At 29.9% G+C, this 22,066-nt stretch overlaps 2 long non-coding RNA genes across 2 annotated transcripts; both read right to left on the reverse strand.

The window, feature by feature from the left end:
- Positions 1-7,289: 7,289 nt before the first annotated feature.
- LOC112421106 (uncharacterized) lies at positions 7,290-12,483 on the reverse strand. The gene is made up of 3 exons (XR_003011087.2): positions 12,303-12,483; positions 12,091-12,215; positions 7,290-7,554 (listed from the first exon to the last, which is right to left on the reverse strand). It is a non-coding gene; the product is annotated as an uncharacterized lncRNA (long non-coding RNA).
- Positions 12,484-16,193: 3,710 nt separating this feature from the next.
- Positions 16,194-21,082, reverse strand: LOC25492044 (uncharacterized). The gene is made up of 3 exons (XR_003011086.2): positions 20,946-21,082; positions 20,752-20,856; positions 16,194-16,476 (listed from the first exon to the last, which is right to left on the reverse strand). It is a non-coding gene; the product is annotated as an uncharacterized lncRNA (long non-coding RNA).
- Between the last annotated feature and the right edge of the window lie 984 nt (positions 21,083-22,066).

The raw sequence follows: 22,066 nt of genomic DNA on the forward strand, positions 1-22,066 counted from the left end.
CTTCCTGCCTTGCGATTCTCCCTCTTCTTCTCCTTCCTTTCTCTTTTACGTTTCAGATCTTCTTTCTCTCCCTCTCTGATTCTTTTCTTTTCTTCTTAAAATGAGGCTTTAGTGTATTATGACTATTTATATGGGGTAAATGGATGGTGGGTCTTTTACTAAAACGACCTTAGTTAAAAGCAGTAATTCCACCTAATTCTTAATCTTAGTTTTGGATTTCTTACCAAATGGGTTTGGGTCACTCTAACCTTATACTTGGTCTATGTCTCCAACACTAACCCAAAATTAAAAACATATAAGATTTTATAAATAATGTGAATATTCGTACATTTAAGGATAACAAGTAATAATAATAACACAATTATTTGGTCATGAAAATTGGGGATGTTAAATTCTCCCCACCTTTTAAAAAAATTTGTCCTCAAAATTTGCACATTCTTCCTAACCAAATAGGATATGATGGTAGATCAGAAGCACGATTAAAACTATCAATACTCTCATAAAAACAAAATTTAAGCTTTGAATTCATCTATAGAAAGTAAATAAATTACTTATGTCTAGATTAGTTGCCGACTTAAGAACGACACATCAAATATAGCGAGGCAATAATTGATCCTTAAAAATGGAGGAAATTGTCCTTTGAAAGAAGGTTATAGTAAAGTCAAGTTAGTGGGATGCCACTTACAATCCATGTATTTACTTCAATAGAAGGTTAATTTCTCTCGAATGATTCATGTGTGGAATGATTGACAAGAAAATACAAATGCACGATCATGAGGAACAAGTTATAATACATTAACATGTATTATGTTAATAAAAGAAATAATTTATTAAGACATAAAATGATTAAGTACGAAGGAAAAATATGTTTACATATATGTATGTGTATGGATCTTGCATGGTTACGATACTAGAATGTAAATATTTTGAATGAAGAAATTGTATGTTGGATTGAAAGGTTTTTCCCATGCTTATCACACCAAACATTGTTGGGAATATCTAAGTTTATACTGTATTCTAAGTTATGTATTTTATACTCACTTTGTATGGGAAATGTTTTTCGACGCTATTTATAATGATGACAATCTAAAGAGTATATGATTATGCGTGTTAGCGTCTCAATGTAGATAACATTAGAATTAAAGACCACAGTAAGAGTCACAGAACTAGGAAGCTTTATTTAATTGTTAAACTGTCCATGTAAATACTTTAACACATATTTTTATCAATTATTTATTGGTGACAACTTGTGTACCCATCTCACTATGGTGGGTATTTGTACCTATGACCTTTTGAGTCGGTTAAAATGTTAACTGACGTCATAAGATTTTTATTTTTATTTTTTTAGGAACGAGGTTTGCTCTGATACCAGAGTTTTAGCAGAGTGCGAAAGACTTTTTCTATAAACAAATTTAAATTCTTTTGTTTAGTTTTGTAATTTATTTATCTCTTTTTGTTCTGAGATTTCAAAATCTCTTTTAGGTGGTGTTACTCTAAGGCTCTAATTCCTGATCAATGGTTTTTCTGTTTCTTCGAATAGATATTTCTCAGCTTCTATCAAGGAAAAGCTATTTCTTGCTAAATTTCTAAATATATGTGACTTTAGGGTAACTAAAGGTGTAAATAATTCATCAATATGAATTGTATTTTTTCCTATAAATTCTATGCTATGGTGTTGAATTACTCAAAGCATAATTAATTCTATAACAGATTGTAAAAGGATGATTACCCTTTTTCATAAAATTCGAGTTTTCCAACTTATAATGAAAAACTATAGATCTATCTAGATCTTTATCTTTTAGGGATAATCCCATTTGTAAATTTATATCAAATTTTATTTTTCCATATTTTAAAGTACACTTTACTTGTGCAATTGTCGCTTGTCTTTTGTCTAAAATCCTAGAGTCTTCTAGGGCTATTTCTAGAGGTGAATCAATACCTTTCATAAAAGTACTTTTGATTAAAATTTGAATAGTTGATGTATGAATATAATCAATTTTGCTTTTTCCTTTTTTAGAAAATGTTTCAATTCTTTTTTCAATTTGAGTTTTATGTATGGTAGATATGACTATATTTCCTTGAGTATTTTTAATTGAAATTGCTTCTTCTCCTATCATTATTCCAAATTTCAAAATATTTTTTCTTGAGAAAAATTCTTTGAATTTATTAAACTTTCTTTTAAAATTTTCTTCAGCAGTTAAAGATAAATCTACTTCTTCTATCTTATTATCTATTATGTCATCAACATAATAACTAGATGTTCCTTCAAAGTATGAAACCTTATTCATATTCTATAATGTTTATTATGTCAATACTATGATACTGAAAAGTAAATTTTGAATTTAATAAAGATATATTCATACCTGATTTGATCTTCTTTGAGATTTTGTTGATATTTTTGGTTTTGCTGTAGCTTGATATAATCTTCGAATGATTATATTTTGATTTCGGTGATCCCTCCAGAGTATTACCTTAAGGATCTAGCTCCTCCAGAGTCTTGTCTCAAGAGCTACTTCTATTAAAAAAAAACAAGTTTTTATAGGAACTAAATACTTAGTAGTATTGAACTTCAATATTCATTGATTACAAATGAGCAACGAGGCTCTTATTTATAGTGAAAAAAGGCTCACAAATTGTTCACATGTCCCTTTCTCGACAGCTAATAAAGATAAATGTAACAGCCCGATTTTTCGCTATATTTATTTTAATTGTTTTATTACGTATTTATATGTGCTCGTATGTGATTAATTGTCATTGGGTGCATTTTGGTAGATTTTCGTATTAGAAGGGTATTTTGGTCATTTCACTAGAGAGGGTAAATTAGTAATTTGGAGGAGGATTAATCTTAGTGTTAGTGATAAGTATAGTTTTACTAAGTTATTAGTGTAGTAATTAGTATTTTACCATTTAGTGACTGTTAATAATGTTTTACCGCTAAGTGATCATTAATAGCATTTTACCGTTGAGAATAGTAGTAACATTTTGGAATTGTGTTAGAATGGGTTAAGTCCACTAGAAACTAGGTTAAGCCCATTTAGAGGAATATACCTTATGAGTTTGTCTTAGAAAATATCATTCATTTCATTTGATAAGATCATTCTAGAGAGAGGTAGAGAGAGAAAGTGGTGAAGAGGAGAAAAATGGTTAGAGAAGGAGAAACTTGAAGAATCAAGAATTGGAGTGAGCTTAGGAGCTAAAGTGAAGCCTAGGTTGAGATTAATCATAATCTAAGGTAAGGGGGTTAGTCTTCATCATAATCATCATCATCATTTTTGCAATTTTTCAAATGTGGTATGAATTTTTCATAATTGGATAATTGTTGCTAAATTCGTGCTCCAACTGTGATGATATGTTTGTATGCATGAATTGATGATAATTGTATGATTGTTGGTGAAATTACATGTTCAATTATGTAAAAATTTGAAGTTGTGAAAATTGTGCTCAATTGGTGAATTTTGCTAAGTTGTTGTTGAATTGAGATATGATTCATGTTCAATTGATGTTATTGTTGTTAATTGATGTTGTTGTTGATGAATCATTGCTTGTGTATACATATTCATGAATTGATGATGAAAATTTGAATTGTTGTTGGTGTTTTGGTATATTTTGAAGAGTTTGGTGAATTGGCTAAAAGTGAGGTTGATTTTCATGTTCAATGTGTTTTTGAGTACTCTTATGAGTTATGTGACCTATAAACAATTTCTGGAAAGACATTTGGGCATTAGGGGATTAAAATGAGGAGTTTTGGGTGAAAAAGGGTTGGAACCCGTAACTTTTTCTGGAAAAATATGCATGGTCGCTTAAGCGAGCTGCGAGCGAGCGGGAAAGCGTACATTTCTGTAGCTTATGTAACTCGTTCGCTTAAGCGAACCAGATGGTCGCTTAAGCGAGTAATTCATTTTCCAGCACTTTGAATTTTTGGTTCCGAGATTCCTAGGGCCAATCCGAACTTCTTTAAATACTTCTTTTAACTTGTATAATCACTGTTTGTACAATTAATCCTACTGGAACATCTCCTTGAATGAGATTTGGACTTGTTTTGTGAAATTGAATCAAACTTTGAAAATTGTCCAAGAACGTTGAATTTTCCAGAAATTGGATCTTCAAGGAAATGAAATGGGATTAAGATAGTACAATGATTATATGATTACTGAAAATGGTTGTGATTGGTTTCCTTGAGTCTTAATTGGTTTGGGTTTTGAAAATGAGAATTCTTGGAAAATGTCAAGAGAGACGAATATTGATGAAAATATCCTTTTAAGCCAATCACCTTACGAATCTTTCTTGTTTAGTTTTGTATGACTAAATGGAGATGTATGAATGAATTACGAGATGTTGTATGTTTTCTTACTTGGTATGTGAGAAATATTGTAATGATGTGATTGCATAATGTTGAAGATGTTGAAATGATATTGATGATCATTGTGGTTGTTGTGATGACACTTGATTGATATGTGCTATGTTGATTTGTGTGGACGTAATTACTTGATAATGCAATTGTTGTTGGAGTTGTGCAATGTAATTGGAGGTGTACTTTTATATTGTGTTGGTGTATGTAAGTTGAGTATTTGCATTGTTGGGTCTTTGCTATGTCCATGCATTCATTTGATTGTTGTAAAAGAGATGATTCTTTTACTTCGGAGATTGTGTAAGAGGAGGTATACTCTAACATTGATGTATCATTTTGGCATCATGGGTAACGGCCTAGACGTTGGTGAACTTGGATCCACATGCATCTAGAGGAGTCTAGAACATTGCATGCATTGATGAATTGATTGATTAAATGGTTGATTAACTGATTGTATCATGATTGACTACATGGATTGATGAACTTGTACATTGATGAATTTATTGAATGATGTAATCTATGTGGATTGTATGGATGTATATTGGTGGTTATTGTTTATGTTTGGTGATGAAATTATGGATAATGATAGTTGTTGGTATGAATGTATGTTTTTGGAAACTTAGCTATTCTTAATTCATTACATGATATTTGAATTTATTATTCCTGCTTATCTGTTATATGATTATGTTGATGTAATGCTCACCCCAGTGGTTTTAACCGCCTACTTGCCTGTATGGGTGAGTAGACGTTATGCAGGAGTAGTTGCTCGGTGAGTTGATCGGTGATGCATGGATAATGGGAGCTTTCTCCACTATCGGGTCTTATAGTAGAGTAGGCTCTGATCTAGGAATTTTGTTTGATAGCTCTAGATCTCTATTGGATTGTTTTACACTTTGAGATTTTGTCCACGTGTCGGACTTTGAGATTTTTATGCTTATGCATTTTTGAGATCATGTGACATGTATGCTTGATGTATATGATTTTGTATCCGCTGCGACTGATGAGATTTTATATTCATGCATGTTGGTTTTCGATTCGTGAAAGTAGCATCTATTTCTTGAATATTTTATTAGTCGTATGTTTTATTACTTTAATAGAAATAGGGTGTTACAATAAACACCTAAAGAAAAAGACACACAATAATGTACATAATTATCTCCTAAGTGGTCCCAATCTGACTCAGATATGATAAGGTACCACTGTAATTATTCTACAACATAATAACTAGAAGATAATTATGATATTGCAGATAGGGACCACTAAGGAGATAATTATGTACATTATTGTGTATCTTTTTCTTTAGGTGTTTATCTTTATTAGCTGTCGAGAAGGGACATGTGAACAATTTGTGAGCCCTTTTTCACTATAAATAAGAGTCTCGTTTCTCATTTGTAATCAATGAATATTGAAGTTCAATACTACTAAGTATTTCGTTCCTATAAAAACTTGTTTTTTTTTTTTTATAGAAGTAGATCTTGAGACAAGACTCTGGAGGAACTAGATCCTTGAGGTAATACTCTGGAGGGATCACGGAAATCAAAATATAATCATTCGAAGATTATATCTAGCTACAACGAAACCAAAAATATCAACAAAATCTCAAAGAAGATCTAATCAGATATGAATATATCTTTATTAAATTCAAAATTTACTTTTCAGTATCATAGTATTGACATAATAAACAACATAGAATATGACTGAGGTTTCATACTTTGAATGAACATCTAGTTATTATGTTGATGACATAATAGATAATAAGATAGAAGAAGCATATTTATCTTTAACTGCTGAAGAAAATTTCAAAAGAAAGTTTAATAAATTCAAAGAATTTTTCTCAAGAAAAAATAGTTTGAAATTTGGAATAATGATAGGAGAAGAAGCAATTTCAATTGAAAATACTCAACGAAATATAGTCATATCTACCATACATAAAACTCAAATTGAAAAAATAATTGAAACATTTTCTTAAAAAGAAAAAAGAAAAATTGGTTATATTCATATATCAACTATTCAAATTTTAATCAAAAGTACCTTTATGAAAGGTATTGATTCACCTCTAGAAATAGCCCTAGAAGACTCTAGGATTTTAGACAAAAGACAAGCAACAATTGCACAAGTAAAGTGTAATTTAAAATATGAAAAAATAAAATTTGATATAAATTTACAAATGGGATTATCCCTAAAAGATAAAGATCTAGATAGATCTATAGTTTTTCATTATAAGTTGGAAAACTCGAATTTTATGAGAAAGGGTAATCATCCTTTTACAATATGTTATAGAATTAATTATGTTTTGAGTAATTCACACCATAGCATAGAATTTATAGGAAAAATTACAATTCATATTGATGAATTATTTACACCTTTAGTTACCCTAAAGTCACCTATATTTAGAAATTTAGCAAGAAATAGTTTTTCCTTGATAGAAGCTGAGAAATATCTATTCGAAGAAACAGAAAAACCATTGATCAGGAATTAAAGCCTTAGAGTAACACCACTCAAAAGAGATTTTGAAATCTCAAAACAAAAAGAGATAAATTACAAAGCTCAAGTTGTCTCTAAAACTCGAAAAACTAGACAAAAGAATTTAAATTTGTCTATAGAAAAAGTCTTCCGCACTCTGCTAAAACTCTGGTATCAGAGCAAACATCGTTCCTAAAAAAAAATTAAATATTATGACGTCAGTTAACATTTTATCCGACTTAAAATGTCATGGGTACAAATACCCACCATAGTGAGATGGGTAACAAAGAATTTCCCTTATTTATATTACTACTAAGATTATTTTGAAGTTTAATAAGATTTAAATTTTGAACTTTTAAACTTTGTTGGTAATGCCCTATTTCAGCTTGAGAGTTAAAATTTTGATGTAGTGTAAGCTATCACATTATTACCATAATAAAAGTATATATCATATCATCACTATAATAAAAACTAAACGTCATAATTCAACATAAAATATTTTTCTTAGGAGAATATTACAATTATTCTTATATATAATTAAATACATAATAAAACAAGTCAACACTAGAGTATAAAACTAGACTTTGGTGTTCCAATATCAGATCCTAGAATCCAATTTAAACATAAACAATAATACAAAAAAAATTCAAGAAAAATATAATATAGATGAGAAAATGATTATCCATTTTACACTCGTAATCAAACACCTTGATACCACTTCTCATTCTCGTTGTGAGGATATTCTGCGTAGAATGCATACATAAGAAAAACATAAAACAAATTTCGGCTGAGATGTGTTAAGTCACTTAAAGTGGTACGACAATAGAAATGCATAAAAACAAACTGAAATATAAGTTTAATTTCAAAACTATCTATGGTGTACATATAATTGTACATGAGGTATGTATAAAATGTAATGTTCATACACCTCTACTCCTTATACAAGTTGTATCAATAACTCATAGTTAAGAAAAAGACTACGAATAGAAGGGTATTTAAAGAAAAACATCATCCATTAGGGATGAACTTTAGTACATCATACTCTCATTAGTATGATAATGAAAGGCGACTATTTAGGGTTTCCAAACTTCATAACTACTCCTTGATTAAGGAATCATAAAGATTCATCGGGGGTTTCCATACCAAAGAATAATCATACCATAAATTGGTTTGACAAAACTCACGTGATCTTCACCATCTAATTAATTTCATAATTTCACTCACAAGTTACAAACTCTCAATACGGTAAATTTTTTACAAAATAAAAAAAATTCTTCATGTAATTCTCATGTCAAAAATATTAATACTGTCCCCACGTTTTACAAGCTAGTCACAAGATAAATAAAGTATCATCCAAGCACCCACCTTGCATCTCTTGAGCATATGTATTTTATGTTGTTTTATGTGTACCCATACTATGAATTGATATTTTGCACTCGTCAATTAGTTCCTGTATCATCCAAGCGGTTATGTATTTGCACGCATCAATTGTATTGACGTGATATTTAAGACATATGTATACTGTTCATCCCTTTAAGAGAATAGTTACGTACTGTAATTAATGTAATCGATACAAAATTTTAACGCTCTAGTAAGAATTCTAGACAAATTATTATGGGCATTACAATTTGGTATCAGAGCAAGTCGATTCAGATTTTGCCTTGGCTCATTAAAATACAATCAATGTAGTGGGACCGTTTGAATCTAGGATATTTTTCTGATTGTTTTAAAATTGTTGCCTTCATACAGTACCTCTAGGAAACACTTCAAAATGCCGCCTTAGGAGCTTCAAAAAAACGTACCTTATTCCCTTAAGTTTAGGCGATGCTTATAAAAAGTGCGCCCAAAGATTAAGTAAACATCGCCTCAGACAATAGGCGAGGGTCGGATAGAAGACACTTGAAATGCGTCCCCTATACTCATAGACAACGCTTTTCTAGGTTCTAGAAACACTTTTGAACTGTTGCTAGAGAGGATAAACATTGTAGTGATCATTTATTTTTTATGTCAAAAATCTTAATTTTGTCCCCATGTTTTACAAATTAGTCAAAGGATAAATAAATTATCATTCAAGCACCCTTCTTGCCTCTATTGAGCTATTTGGATTTCCTCGATATTGTTCATCACAAAATTTTACATAAAAGATAAATATTCAAGAGCAACCTTGTAAATAATTTTTAATGAGTATTTAATTCTTATACTCACAACTTAAATTATTATCCTATTAAAATATCAAGTACTCATTTTATGGTTATGTTCCTGAGTCATAATTTTTATTGACACAATAACCATTCTAAGGATTTTCAAAACTATTGTTTGAGTTTGTTTATATGTTTCTTCAACCATAGTTACCTCGTTTTTTAATGGATGTATATCCTAGGGGTCACGATAATTCGCTCTACTATTGTTTAGGTATATGTTGTTTTAATGTAAGGATTGCTTTTGATTAACTAGCGAAACTATATTAACAATTATTGTAAACAAGAGTTTGTATATAAATAATATCTAATATTGATACTTAGATTATGTTTATTTTTCCAATATATCAATCTACCTTTGTTTCTGACAAATTATGGATTGTGAAGACGTGTTTACTTGAATATTTGGCTTGGATAGTAATTAATCTTTTCAAGAAGCTTTGGTGATGGATCTATGTTGTGATTGTTATAAAGTACTTTAGTACATATTTGTATTTTCACATAAGTCAATCCATTTCGTTGTGTTCTCAGGCGGGGTAAAGATTTAATACACATCTAGGATGAATATTGTAAAATTGTTTTTTAGTTAATATGTGTTGGATATTTGTATGTTGGCTTCACTTTTGCCTAAAACAAATATTCAAGTGTGATGTTGTACACGATGTTCCAACATCCTGGCATGGTTCGGTATGCCCTGTACCTTGCCTTGTTTTACGCACGTGTTTGTTTATTTAAGGAATCCACGCCTTAATTCTTGTTGGTCAAGCTGCGTGCTTTTAGTACAGAATCAGATCGTTTATGATTTCCCGAGGGAGTGCTATCTACTTAGGAAAGTTTGGAGGTGATCAGGATGTTCCTAATAATGTGCCTACATATTAGGACTTTCCTTATCTGGTTCTGATTATTCTGAAACAGATCACCGTTTTGTTCTGAAGCCCAACAAGTTGTTCTGACCCATATTGCTTCAGTATCTAAACAAGACTGCAAGACCTAATTCATCATTCAAGCCGTCATTTGAAGAATAGATCATTTAGGGTTTTGAGTCTGTTATTTGTGAGTCTTTCGTGTATCATCTTGATGCATGCTTAGGACTGTGTTTGAGTTGTAATTTATTTTTGCTATTATGTCATTGTGGCTAAGGGAGCTGAAGCGTGGATAAGCGAGCTTGACAACATTGTTGCTACATGTCTTCCTTGCTAAGGAAGGAGAAGTCACGCTAAGCGAGCTGTGCAGCTCTGTTTTGGACTGCAAGTCCCTCTAAGCGAACAAGAACTTGCTAGGCGAGGTATGCTGAGCTGAATTTTGTATTAATCATCATTTTTCTTGAAAAATATATATTTTTAGAATTCCATAAGATTTTTTTTTTAATGTATACTTGGATTAAGCATGGTCCATGAACGCATTGTAATATAAGATATAATTGATATTAAGAAAAAAATTAAGACACATGAATTACTAACCATGAGAATAATATATGATTAATTTATAGTTAAGTCATGGCTCATATAAGCTCCAGATTATCCTGGATTGGTCAGCCCGTTAAGGAACCTTCATGACGAAAAAATGGAGTCCGATTCTATCCATCAGATAGAGAATTTAGCCGATTAGCAGAGGGATGAGTCCGGGGTTACTCCACTCCGACCATTTTGTAAAATGAGATCAGATAATAATGTTTGTTACACGCTAACATAATTTAATTTATAACATGATATGATTTAATATGATATGAAATATGTTAGGAATACAACATGTGGTCCTAGTTTTTCCCCTCGACCACTAGCACCCAATGATAGTGGAGCTCATTGAGACTTTATGTCTCATCCCAATCCTTTTATTTCTTTTTCAGATACTCATGTGGCTCGTAGCAAAGGTAATGAGAAAGCTATTGATTGAACTTGCAACTTATGTCTATGTTTATGCCACTATATTGTGTATAGGTGCACAAGGTTGATGGTTGATCCCATCTTTTAGATGAAAAGTATCATTATTATTACTGTGAGCATGGCTAAATGACACTGAAGTGGGTTATTGTAGCCCAAACATTGGACTATGAGCGGCTAATGAGATTTAGCCTGTAAGAAAAGTAAGATGACCCTTGCACATCGATAGCAGGAGCATTTTTGGCATCATTGTTGACTAGTTTCGTTGTTAAAATTTAGCTTAATATGCATTAAATCACTATAAATGATATGAAAGATACTTTAGTGAAGATTCATGATAAGATTGAGTCGTAAATGTATGGATTCTGGTGTGTAGTGGTTTATTTATGTGCTTTACTTACTTCTATCCTGTTATTTTGATGTTCATAGATTCTTAGTCGTATATATTTTACCTTGTAGTTTATCTTTATAAATAGATCTCGTCGAGGAAGAGTTCATGGTCGTAGAAGGACTAATTCATTACACTCATTTTGAAAATAATTGTGAATTTGTCCTTTCTGCAGAACGGGGATAATTATATTGTTTATTGTAGGATGTATTTTTAAACCATTTACTTTCACTTACATGGTTTCATGTGTACCACATGATATTCTATGGATCAGAATACACCTTAAAGTTATGATTTAATTTTTTTTGTTGGACAGATTATGATATAAAATATATATTTTGAAATATTCATATCTACTTATTAATTATATTATTCAAAATTTATATTCCTCTTCACTTTTTGTACATAGTGATTATATATGTGTACTAGTTAGTTTAGCTACTCAAGTTTCAACTTTGAATGTTGGGAATCTCACAAAGTCATTAAGATATTACGATTAGGTGGTTAAATTGTAGTTATACAATAACATCGTCCATAAAACACCATAAATTGCGAAACTCCATCATTTAGTTTCCATTCAAAAAAAAATTCTATAACACAACTCTAATTTTAATAGATTATTGTATACTTCCTTGTACAAATATATATATATATATATATATATAGACACACACACACCATTCCAAAATCAATTCCATTTAACATTGTTTTATTTCTATCAAAGAAATTGTAAGGTTAAAGAAATATGAGAGTTTGAAATAAATCATAAGAGTAAGAACATTATAATGATAAAATAAAATAAAAGAAACGTACCTAATAGAGATTTTTTTTACCATAGTCATTGCGAAAGCCCAAACAATAACCACCAACGCACTTCACCATATGTTTATAAGGACAAGAATATTTTACACAACAATCATAGTTAGTATAACACTCCCCTGTAATGTAAAATAAGGATAAATAAATATTTCAAAAAAAGTGAAATATTGTGTATGAGATAAACAAAAACTTGAGAATGAACTTACTTTGATCATGACCTTTGACTACATCAAGAAATAGAGAAATAAAAAGGATAAGAAAATAAACAAAGTTGAGAATTTCAACCATTTTTTCAAATTTACATATAAAAAATGTAAAATTGTTTGATCACTTTTTATAGGGAAAAACCTTATGCAATGTTTACATAAATTAAATAATTTTTAACAATTTTTCCGTTCCAAAAAAGTTCCTCATTATAATTCGAACAATTATTAGATATCACTAAAGTACACTTGTGTATCATGTTTGTCCCTTTTACCAATATAATATATCTTTCGTAAAATATTAGTTGTCTTTGGTCATTAGATAATTTTAAGAGTTATTTAATATGTTTTATTGATTTTTAGTTCATGAATTTAAAAGGTGAGTATTCTTTCATATTCCTGATTTACCGTACTTTTTACGTTGTTTTATTTCTTCATTGAATTAACTCGGGCTAATATTTGTTGAGAAATCAACATAGTCTCTATCAAGTATTTTAATGCTTAAATAAGCTAATGATCATACCAAATATCAAACATTTTGGTTAGTCACTATAAATATATAACCTTTTGCATTTAATCCTAGTTGTTTCATTTTAGTCTTTGCAAAATTGATTTGTATTCGGTCTTTGCAAAATTGATACGTATTGGATTTGATAATTGTAATATGTAGAATTTTATATTTTAGTCCCTTTTTATGTTGAATCAAGAGCGTAATGCATCAAAGAGATTAAAAGACATCACAACTAGGTTGACACGTCTTATAACCCCCAATCAAATCCCAAATGCTCATATATATTACTAAAAAAAGGTGGGAAAATAATATATACAAGGGGTACTAGGAAGTTACCCCCTAAAAAACATCAATAGAAACGGAAATTAGGGATGTTACACATATCTTTACAAAAGTACCCATATATAGTAGGAGGGAGAGTATCCCACCAAGAAAACCTATTTCAATCATGACCCAAGGCAGGTATCTTGTTCACACAAGTATAAACAAATAATACTCCTCTTAAACCCAGATTGGACTTGATCAAAAGGAATTTTCTATTTGGATATAAATATGAAGTATGGTTTATGAGTATAACAAAGATATTTTAAGGCAACTTGAGTGTCAGGGTTGCCTATTCCATGAATGTTTCAATAAAGGAACACAATGGAAGAAACAATAAGGATAAGCACGAGATTCAACATAGTTCAAATAAGAAAACACATCATGAAACATCATCAAAAGAGCATAATTGGGCAACATACAATCGATAAAAAACATTTTTAAATTAATCAAGGAATAATGCCATATAAAACATCATGAGTTGACTCAAACAGTTAACATACATAAAACACAATTAACCACATACATTGTCATTTCATCATTTAATAATCGCGAGTAAGCACTAAACAATTATAACAAAGACAAATATTCATTATGATCCACAACTCATAATAATCACAACTAAGCACTCAATAGTTAAAACAAAGACAAATATTCATTTATGATGCACAACTCATCAATAAAATACAAACATAAATGCAATTCTCCTAAACTCGACCAACATGGATAAAACACAAACATGGATGCAATGCTTATAAACTCGACTAACTCATCAATAAAATGCAAACCTAGATGCAATGTCCCTACACTCGACTATATATGCATGTGGTACCAAATCTACACATCATTCTTGGATATCAAGGGTATGTTACTGAATTTATCCAACTCATCATTAAATATACATCTTCAAATAGACTCGACAACGAATGCATGAATGCCACATAATTAATCATTAATACACATCATTATCAACTCAACATTAAACATCGTTAAATATCCCATCATTGCACATCATTACTCATAATTTCATATCTCATCAATTGAATTCATCATAAAAAAAATGTCATTATTTAATTTGCTTAATACTTCATTAATACACATCATTAGACACATCATTAAGACATCATCAACAAATCATCAGACACATCATTAACATATCATTAAACACATCGTTGTAACACATCATTAGAACATCATTATACACATCTCAGTGGTGTAATTATAATACACACCCATTTTAACTATACTTTTTTTTTTAACAAACCAATTTAACTATACTTATAATAATCATTAACGAAATAAGGTTAACATGTTCGTACATCCCACCTCTATTCTTCACCATAAAGGGTCTAAGGTTCACCCTTTCATACATAACTTAACATTTTAATAACAACAAGTGATAAAAATATATAAGTTAACATTTTGATACAATTATTTCACTTTAAACCGATATACATAGCTCAAGTAATAACTTTTCTACAATCGACAAACTGCTTTAAAATTATGTGACAAAACAGCTATGGTCACAATATTATTGAGACATGTAGATGCATTCTAAAATCATGGAATTTAATATGAATAAAGTTATACACGTCCTCTTTCAAACACAACAAGTCCCACTCAAAAAAGAGTTTTCTATCTCAATATATAGACATTTGAAGATGACTGACTCATAATAAGTTATAAAACAGAACAATTCACTTCATGTTATCTCTAAAAATTATAGAAGTATTATAAAAGTACAAAAATTTCTAGTATCATAAAAATATAAGTTAATATCAAGTAATTAACTTACAAAACATTCATGCATAACACCAAAAGTCACAATTAACACAAAATCACTTAAACTTATAATTGAAAATAGAAGATTATGACTTAATTGATGAAAGGAAACCATTCCCCTTACCTCTAGCTCTTGATTCCTCTAGCTTAAGCTTCACTTTAGCTCATATATCTTCAAACCTCAAGCTCTCTCTCTAGCTTCCTCTTCTATCCTCCTGATCCACTTTCTCTCTCTACATCTCTCAAAATATTTTGTGAAAACCTAATTTTCCTCATAGTGTTATGTTTATATAGTCACCACATAATTGGGCTAGGTTTCTAATTGTCTTAATGGGTTCAATATTCTTACCAACTAATTCACCAAAGTTACTACTCACTTAAACCATCAAAATACCGAATAATTACTGTCTCTAAATAATTACCTCAACTCACTAATAACTTAGAAAATAACCGTTCTCATTAAAACACAAAAAATAACCCTCTTAATAAAAGGACTAATTTACCCTTGCTTACCAAAGGACCAAAAATACACCTGAGTCTAAAAACGGCAAAAATACCCTTATAGGTCAAAATTCCACTAATCGTGAATAAAATACACACAAAGGCATATAATCGTGAATAAAATACCCTTTTTGGTTTGTACTGTTCTATGTGCACTCTCCCTTTTTGATGTTGTCAAAGGGGGAGAAGACTTATTGATGTGCTTGTTAATTCTTTCTGCTACTAGTTAGTTTTGGCACCTGTTATGATAAATACTTAATACTTATCATTGTGATATGAGTGTTATGTTTGGTGTTAATTATGTGTATTGGTAACATCTGCTTGCATTTAGTTAGACTCATATAAATGTATGCATATATACCATGCATGTGCTTCCTGTGTGCCTAGTTTCAGGGGGTGTCATATCCATCTTCATCAACATGTGTTTGATATTATCAAAAAGGGAGAGATTGAAGCTTGCTCTTAGTAATAGTAATAGTAATAGTAATAGGCTTTGTTTTGATAATGTCCTTGTGAGTTATTGATTTTCATTAGTTCTTTGTTAAAGCATCTTGCAATCACTGTGATTCATCATGCCTTAGGTTTTCTTATGTTATGTGTTTCTTGTGATTCAAGCTACTCATCTCTATTGTCAAAATTTATTTTTCTACAGGTTGAATCGATTCAGTCATACTTGAATCATATCACCCAAAGTCTCTGACTTAGGGTGACTCGTTTCATGATATTTTAAACTTGGAATTTAAAATTTTCATGTAGTGTAAGATATAACATCATCACCATGATAAAAACTAAATGTCATAATTCAACATAAAATACGTTTTCTTGGGAGAGTCATACAATTATTCTTATAATTAAGTAAAATACATAATAAAACAAGTCAAAACTAGAGTAGAAAACTAGACCCGGGTGTCACAATATCAGATCCTAGAATCCAATTTAAATATAAATAATAATACAAAAAACTTTCAAGAACTACATAATATAGGTGAACAATTGATTATCCTTTTTACTCTTGTAATCAAACACCTTGATAGTACTCCTCATTCTCGTTGTGAGGATATTCTGCATAGAATGCATAGATAAGAAAAACAAAGAATAATAATGGGTGAGATATATTATGTCACTTAAAGTTATACAACAATAGAAATTCATAGAAACATACACATAAATACATGTTTAATTTACAACCTACCTATGGTGTACATATAATTGTACATAGGGTATGTATAAAATGTAATGTTCCTACACCTGTACTCCATATACATGTTGTACCAATAACTCATACTTAAGAAATATGACTAGGAATATAAGAGTAGTTAAAGAAGAACATCATCCATTAAGGGTGATCTTTAGTACATCACATTCTCGCTAGTATGATAATGTTAGGAGACTTTGTAGGGTTTCCAAACTTCATAATTATTCCTTAGCATCGAGGAATCATAAATATTCATTGGGGATTTCAATACCAAAGAATAATCATACTATAAAGCAGTTTGACCAAATTCATGCGACCTTCACCATCTAATTCAATTAATAATTTCACTCACATGTCACAAACACTTAATATGGTAAATTTTTCACAAAATAAAAAAATATATCTTTATATAATTCTTATGTCGAAAATATTAATATGGGTTAATAGGCCTTTACCCCCTGTAATATACACCACTTTTGGTTTTGCCCCTTGTAAATTTTTTTTTTTTTAGATTCGGTCCTCGTAAAATGAAGATTCTTCAGGATTGCCCGTAAGCCAGTTGAGTCAGCAGAATCTCCTACATGAGAAACTTACATTTCCAGATGTGCCATCTTCATTGTTCTTCTTTGATGCTCCTTCGTTCTTCGTCTTCATCTTCTTAATCACCTTCATCTTCTTCCTTCCGTTATTTTTCTTCAGCTTCGCAACCTTTCTCCTCTTCGAATCGTGTTTCTCCTTCACAGACTTCCCCTTCCACTTCATCGTCTTTTTTGTTCTTACTGTGTTCGTTCTTCGCGTTCTGGATTTGGTTTGGTTAGGGTTGATAAATCTGTTTGGGTTTGAGTTTTCACAAGTATTGGATTGAGTTTTTACAAGTGTTGTAAATGATAGGGGTGAAACGTGAAAACCCTTCATATTTTAATTAAGTTTTAAAAATTAAAATTACCATTTAAAAAATGAATTAAAAACATTTGATAAAAAAAAAATGTGTTTTTTCAAAAAAAATATATTAAATGACGTGTTTAACGCGTGGCTTCAAAAAAAAAAAAAAATGCCACGTAGATGTCATGTAGGAGATTCTGCTGACTCAACTGGCTTAGGGGACAATCCTGAAGAATCTTCATTTTACGAGGACGAAATCTAAAAAGAAATAAAATTACAGGGGGCAAAACCAAAAGTGGTGTATAATACAGGGGGGTAAAGACCTATTAACCCTATTAATATTGTCCCCACATTTTACAAGCTATTCACATGATAAACAAAGTATCCTCCAAGTACCCTCCTTGCCTCTCTTGACCTATATTTCTTAAACCATCGTTACCATCTTTTTTTAATGGATGTATACTCTAAGGGTCTCCATAGTTCGTTCTACTATTGTTTAAATATATGTTGTTTTAATGCAAGGGTTGATTTTGGTTCACTAACGAAACTATATTAACAACTATTATAAACAAAGGTTTGTATATAAATAATATTTGATATTGATACTTTGATTATGTTTTTTTTTTCTTTCTATAAATCAATCTATCTTCGTTTCTTGCAAATTGTGGATTGTGAAGACATGTTTGGTTGAATTTTTGGCTTGTATATTAATTAATCTTTCCAAATAGATTTGTTGATGTCTTTATGTTGTGCTTGTTTCGAAATACTTTAGTACATGTTTGTATTGTCAGGTTAGTCAATCGATTTGTTCGATATTCTCAGGCGGAGTAAAGAATTAATAAACATATAGGACTAAGATGAATATGGTAAAACAATTTTTCAGTTAATATGTATAGTTGCCTTTAAACCATACTAGGGATGACATATCTAATCATATCTAAGCTTCATTTAGTAATATTTAGATTATCACATAAAGAGAGGCATGCCACCATTATATGTTCATTAAGATTATTGTGTTGTAGTAATTTTCTGCATGTTTTTGTGATTGTAGGAACATTAAGATTATATTTTTTTATTCAATATTTGATTTATGTGATATATGTTATACATGATATATGTTTCATTTGTGATAACATGGTTAATGTACTTGTTAAGTTTGAAGTGTTTTTATGTTGATAATACCTTTTATTTGTTATCTTAAGGATGTTTTTGTAGTGTAAGTTTTAGTGAGGTCATTGATTATTATGACCACAAGGGTTATAAGATAGATAAAGAAAAAAATATTTGTACATAACTATTGAAATGATGAACATGAAATACGAGTATGAAAGTCAACTAATGTTATGAATATAATGCATATGGTAACATTACTTTATTGTGCAAACATAAGTGGTTATTTTGTGGTTTTATGGGTCCAATTTCAATGATTTGAAAAGATTATTGATGGAGAATTTCATAAGTTTCACTGATTTTATGCCATTATCTTATGTATGGATGCACAAGGTTGATGGTTGGTCCCATCTTTTATAAGAAAATTATCATTATTATTGCCTAAATATTGGACTCTGACCGACTAAAGTGGGTTATTCTAGCCCAAATATTGGACTCTAACCGACTAATGAGATTTAGACTCCACAGAAAGTAAGATGACCCTTGTATGCCGGGTAGCAAGAGCATTTTTGGCATCAATAGCTAGTTTCCTTATCAAAATTTAGTTTAACATTAATTACATCGTTAGGAATGATCTTAAAGATACTTTAATGAAGATTGAGTCGTTGATGTGTGGATTGTAGTGTGTAGTGGTTTATTTATGTGTTTTACTTACTCCCGTCCCATTATTTTTTATGTTTCTTGATTCTTAGTCCATATTTATTTTGCCTTGTAGTTTAACTTTATCTATAGATCTCGTTGAGGAAGATTTCACCATCGTAGAAGGTGTACTTCATTCCACTCATTTTTAAACTAACTGTGGATGTGTGCTTTTTGCATAATGAGTATAATTATATTGTTGAATGTAGGGTGTTTTTTGAAGCCCTTTACTTTAACTCTTTTAGTTTCATGTGTACCACATGATATTTTATGGATCAGAATACACCTTTCAGTTATGATATAAAATATATATTTTGAAATCTTCCTTTCCACTTATTCATTTTGGGAAATTCTAACGAGTGCCCTTAGGTAGGGCTGACAATGAACCGAGACAACTCGAATAAAGTTCGAGACTCGACTCGACAATTGATTCGTTGAACTTGATTCATGAACCAAATAAGCTGAACTTGAGCTAAAAATTAAGTTCGTTAACTTAATGAGCTGAACATGAACTAAACATAGTCCGACTCGTTTGGTTCATGAGTTGATTCGATTATATATATATATATATATATATATATATATATATATATATATATTGAACATGAATATACGGTCAAAATAATCAACTAAATTTAGATTTTGTTACACGATACTAAATCAGTTAAGCAAGTTGGAAATGAAACAAGACTTCTCTAATATTTTGTATATTGATTTAAAGGGATTACAATTACTAATATAATTAACAATTATCTAAAAAACAATTTAACGATTATAAAATAAAAAAGAGTCCAGCACTTATCAATAATCATCAATCAATGATAATTATCCAAGGGCCTTAGGGCACTTAATAAAAAGTTTAAAATGAAAAAAGTATTGAAAATATTGTATTCAACACATTTAAACACAAAAAAGTGACTTATTCTTCATGAAAGTTATCTATCGTTTCTACTTTTAAGTCCTTAACAAGTTGTTAGGAAAACCCATTAATTATATATCCAAAATTTATTTCCTCTCAACTTTCCATATTTAAGTTTGAATTTTGATGGTTGGGAATCTCACAAATTCACTAAAGATGATACTATTAGGTGATCAGAAGTAGTTGTACAACAACATCGTCCATAAAACACACTAAAGTGTGAAACTCACTCATTTAGTTTCCATTCTAAAAAAACTTCTATAATCCAACTCTAAATTTATTAGATTATTGTATTGTTGAAGTACATTAACAATTCTATTTAATCTCATAAAACACAGATTTTAATTTAATCTATATATATAATATACATATTTTCCATTCCAAAACAATTCTATTTAAAAGGGTTCTATTTCTATCAAAAAAATTATAAGGTTAGAGAAATAGATGAAAGTTTGGGATAAATCATAAGAGTCACAACATTATAGTAATCAAAGGAAAAAATGTGTCATACCTAATAGAGAAATATTTTTACCTTAATCATCGTGATAGCCCAAACAATAACCACCAACACACTTCATCATATGTGTATAGGGACAAGAATATTTTTTATGACAATCAGAGTCAGAATAACACTCCTCTGTAATGTAAAATAAGGATAAATAATTCTACAAAAAAAAATGTGAAATATTGTTGATAAGATGAATAAAAAGGTGAGAATGCACTCACTTGAATCATAACCTTTGACTACAGCAAGAAATAGAGAAACAAAAATGATAAGAAAATAAATAAACTTGAGAATTTCAGACATTTTTTCACTTTTACATATAAAAAATGTAAAATTGTTTAATCACTTTTTATAGTGAAATACCTCATGCAATGTAAATTAAATATTTTTTAACAATTTTTCCCTTCAAACAAAGTTCCTAGTTATAATTCGAATAATTATTAGATGTCACTAAAGTACACTTATGTATTATGTTTGTCCCTTTTTCATAAAATATTAATTGTCTTTGGTCATTAGTTAATTTTAGGAGTTATTTAATGTATTTTATTGATTTATAGTTCATGAATTTAATAAGGTGAGTATGCTTTCATTTCATTGATTTACCATACATTTTTATGTTGGTCTATATGGCCAATATGGTGTGCGCTAGAGGGGGTGAATAGCAGTTTTAAAAAGTTTTACGGAGTTTTATCAAAATGATTTGAAAGGTTTTGACTAATTGGAAAGAAGCTTGAACAATCACAACAATTACAAAAAGTTAAAAGACTATGTGTCAATGAAATTTTCAATAGAATTGAGAAGTTCATAATGTAAATCTTATTACAATCAAATATTAATGAATCTTGACAATTTGCAAAACTAGACAATTTCAAAAATTCAAACCTAAAGTGAAATATAACAAGCTATCAATCAAAAACACAATGTATATGCAATTGATAAATTGTATAGGAATTGAAACTAATTGATCCAAGTACAATAGTAAAACCTAACTCAACGAGTTAGATCAATTTTTATCAAAAATCACTTAGATCAATTATAAATTTTATACACTGTCAATTAATCAATTAACATATACAATTCACGAATATTGAAGAGGATAATGAAAAGAGAAAAAAAAACTGATATTTTTATAGTTGTTCACCCTTTCTTCCTCACTTCGGGCTACATCAACTAGTCTTGGTGAAAAACGTCTCCACCAAGGTCATCCACTAATAGTAACAATGTTGAATACAAATGTGATTACAAGAGTTCCTTGGAACAATCCTAGTTCTTCAACTCCTATGTAAGCACTTCCTTAAACTTCAAATAACTTTTGAATTTGGTGCTTCTTGAATCTTCGAAT

Source organism: Medicago truncatula, chromosome 4 (genome assembly GCF_003473485.1).
Source record: "Medicago truncatula cultivar Jemalong A17 chromosome 4, MtrunA17r5.0-ANR, whole genome shotgun sequence".
Classification (NCBI taxonomy): Eukaryota; Viridiplantae; Streptophyta; class Magnoliopsida; order Fabales; family Fabaceae; genus Medicago; species Medicago truncatula.